Source organism: Balaenoptera borealis (genome assembly GCF_965194805.1).
Source record: "Balaenoptera borealis genome assembly, contig: HAP1_SCAFFOLD_2742, whole genome shotgun sequence".
Classification (NCBI taxonomy): domain Eukaryota; kingdom Metazoa; phylum Chordata; class Mammalia; order Artiodactyla; family Balaenopteridae; genus Balaenoptera; species Balaenoptera borealis.
This window is the reverse complement of record NW_028121649.1, coordinates 5992-9579: the sequence shown is the minus strand read 5'-3', so window position 1 is coordinate 9579 and position 3588 is coordinate 5992. Positions and strand designations below refer to the sequence as shown.

At 53.7% G+C, this 3588-nt stretch overlaps 1 pseudogene across 1 annotated transcript; it reads right to left on the bottom strand.

The window, feature by feature from the left end:
* Nucleotides 1-1930: 1930 nt before the first annotated feature.
* Nucleotides 1931-3085, bottom strand: LOC309621976 (heterogeneous nuclear ribonucleoprotein A3 pseudogene; annotated as a pseudogene). The gene has a single exon. The product of its transcript is annotated as a heterogeneous nuclear ribonucleoprotein A3 pseudogene (transcript).
* Nucleotides 3086-3588: the final 503 nt, after the last annotated feature.

Sequence of the window (3588 nt, the reverse complement as noted above, 5' to 3'; positions counted from 1 at the left end):
AGTGCCAAGCGAGCTCCCAGCTCGCGGCGGCGGCGCTCCTCCCCCGCAGGCAGCGACAATCGAGCTCCCGGCTCGCGGCGGCGACGGCGGCGCTCCTCCCCCGCAGGGAGCGCCAGTCGAGCTCCCAGCTCGCGGCGGCGGCGGCGGCGCTCCTCCCCCGCAGGCAGCGCCAACCGAGCTCCCAGCTCGCGGCGGCGACGGCGGCGGCGCTCCTCCCACGCAGGCAGCGCCAATCGAGCTCCCAGCTCGCGGCGGCGGCGCTCCTCCCCCGCAGGCAGCGCCAATCGAGCTCCCAGCTCGTGGCGGCGGCGGCGGCGGCGGCGGCGGCGGCGGCGCTCCTCCCCCGCAGGGCAGCGCCAATCGAGCTCCCAGTTCGCGGCGGCGGCGGCGGCGCTCCTCCCCCGCAGGCAGCGCCAAACGAGCTCCCAGCTCGCGGCGGCGGCGGCGGCGGCGCTCCTCCCCCGCAGGCAGCGCCAATCCAGCTCGCGGCGGCGGCGGCGGCGGCGGCGCTCCTCCCCCGCAGGCAGTGCCAAGCGAGCTCCCAGCTCGCGGCGGCGGCGCTCCTCCCCCGCAGGCAGCGCCAAGCGAGCTCCCAGCTCGCGGCGGCGACGGCGGCGGCGCTCCTCCCCCACAGGCAGCGCCAATCGAGCTCCCAGCTCGCGGCGGCGGCGGCGGCGGCGCTCCTCCCCCGCAGGGAGCGCCAGTCGAGCTCGCGGCGGCGGCGGCGGCGGCGCTCCTCCCCCGCAGGCAGCGCCAATGGAGCTCCCAGCTCGCGGCGGCGGCGGCGGCGGCGCTCCTCCCCCGCAGGCAGCGCCAAACGAGCTCCCAGCTCGCGGCGGCGGCCGCGGCGGCGCTCCTCCCCCGCAGGCAGCGCCAATCCAGCTCGCGGCGGCGGCGGCGGCGGCGGCGCTCCTCCCCCGCAGGCAGTGCCAAGCGAGCTCCCAGCTCGCGGCGGCGGCGCTCCTCCCCCGCAGGCAGCGACAATCGAGCTCCCGGCTCGCGGCGGCGACGGCGGCGCTCCTCCCCCGCAGGGAGCGCCAGTCGAGCTCCCAGCTCGCGGCGGCGGCGGCGGCGGCGCTCCTCCCCCGCAGGGAGCGCCAATCGAGCTCCCAGCTCGCGGCGGCGGCGGCGCTCCTCCCCCGCAGGCAGCGCCAATCGCGCTCCCAGCTCTGTTCTTTTGTTTTTTTTTTTTTGAATTCTGAGATTTTTCATTTGAAGTAAATCTTAAAGCTATTAAATTCACAAATATGCTAATTTAAATACCCAATTCTATTATCTAAAACACACATTGCAAACATACAAATATCTATTCTCTCCACATGTCAGAGCCCATTCATTTCATGGTTTGGAAATGGGGAGAATAGATCCCCTTAAACTGCAAGTCAGCAGGTGTTTCTTTACAGTTAACTTTAGCAAAATTCATACAAAATATTAATGAACAATGATCTTCTTTACTTGTTAACTCACAAGGAAACACCTTCAAAACTGCATTTTGTTAAAGTTTCTGTACTAAAATGTAGAAAAACTGAACTACACAAATATTGAAAAGTTTAAAATTCCTTAATTTTTTATTCCTGGTACCACTACCACAATTTACAGGGCAATATACCTGATGTAATGAAAAGAAAAAGACAAAGCTACAACAGATAAAAGACCTCAGGAATGTACATCTAATTGACCCTCCGTTGCATGAATCAATAGCTGCACTTTTTGCAAACTGTGGCTAGGACAGTCCTGAACAAGAAGGGTTTCCTGTTTAAGCTGCAGTAACTTTTCTGACTATGGATCATCGTTCCTTCTGCGGCAGGTTTTTACAGTTCCTCTAATGCATTTGGGACGACTGTCTCAAAGTAACCTGCAGCTTTCCTGACAACTCCTCGCTCTCTCTCCTGCTAAGAACTGTAGCCCTTTTCTTCTGAGTTTTGAGAACCTTCTGCTACCATATCCACCACTTCCACCACCAGATCCATAACCACCACCATAGGGACTTCCCGAGCTTCTTCCACCAAAACTGCCCCCCTTCATGGGTCCATAATTTGATTGCTGTTGTCCACTATAATTTCCAAAATCATTATAGCTCCCACCACCACCACCATAGTTACCTCCAAAATTTCCTCCTTCATTGTAAGCATCATATCCTCCACCACCGCCACCATATCCACCATCTTGGTTTCCATATCCTGGTCCACCACCACCATAGCCTCCTCTACTACTGTAACCAGGACCACCACCATCGTTACCACCGTCGCCTCCAAATCCGTTTTATCCACCATCACCTCCTCCATAACTACCTCTGCTGCCACCACCTCCACCACCATAGCCTCCTCTTCCACCAAAGTTTCCACCACGGCCAAAGTTACCTCCACCACCTCCAAAGTTTCCTCCACGACCCATAAAGTTGCCAGATCCACCTCCACGACCTCTCTGTGATCCAGCAGATTGCATTTCTTGTTTAGAAAGGGCCTTTTTCACTTACAATTATGCCCATTAATAGTGTGGTATTTCTGAACAACAATTTTATCAACTGTATCATGATCATCAAAAGTTACAAAAGCAAATCCTCTCTTTTTTCCACTCTGCCTGTCTTCCATAACTCCTATGGTTTCAATCTTGCCATACTTTTCAAAGTAGTCTCTCGAATTACATTCTTCTGTATCTTCTTTAATACCACCAACAAAAATTTTCTTCACTGTTAGACGGGCACCAGGCTTTACAGAATCCTCTCTAGAAACAGCTCTCTTTGGTTCCACTACACGCCCATCAACCTTGTGTGGTCGAGCACACATTGCTGCATCCACCTCTTCAACCCAAGAGTAAGTCACAAAACCAAAGCCCCTGGAACGGTTTGTCTGGGGGTCTCTCATCACCACACAATCTGTAAGTGTGCCCCATTTCTCAAAATGTTCTCTTAAGCTATCGTCTGTAGTTTCAAAGCTCAGACCACCAATAAACAGTTTTCTCAACTGTTCTGGTTCCTTTGGATCATGGCCCTCCTCCCCCCGGCGGCGGCGGCGGCCGGAGTCGGGCTGGGGGCGACCGGGCGGCGGTTTTACCTCCGTTTTGAGACCGGACTCGCCTCTTCCAACTCGAGTTCAATATGGGACCGAGAGCCCAGCTCTGTTCTATGTTGGGCCATTTTACTTCAGCCCAAAAAAATTTCTTCTAGTATTCCCTAAGGTCTGCTGGGGATCAGTTTTCTTATTTTTCATTTATCTGTATTTGATTTTTTAAAATTGATTCCAATTTTCTGTTGAGATTCTCCATATTTTAATCTATTAATCCCCATCTTTTACTCTCAATATAGTCATTTTAAAGTTCTGTGCTAACTCCAGAATCTGAATTCCCTCTAAATCAATTTTTCTTGGTTTTTTTTTTTTTTTTTTTTTTTTGTCTTAAGTTTTAGTCACTTTTTCCTGCTTCAGGAATTTCATAATTTTTGATTGTGTGCTGGACGTGGTGAATAAAAAATTCATAGAGACTGAAGATGCTATTACTTTGCACCAGAGAAGATTTACCCTTTTCTCTGTTAATCAGAGTGGCTGATCATTTCAGTCATTTCAGGAATTTTACTAGGTCAGAACTGGGTTG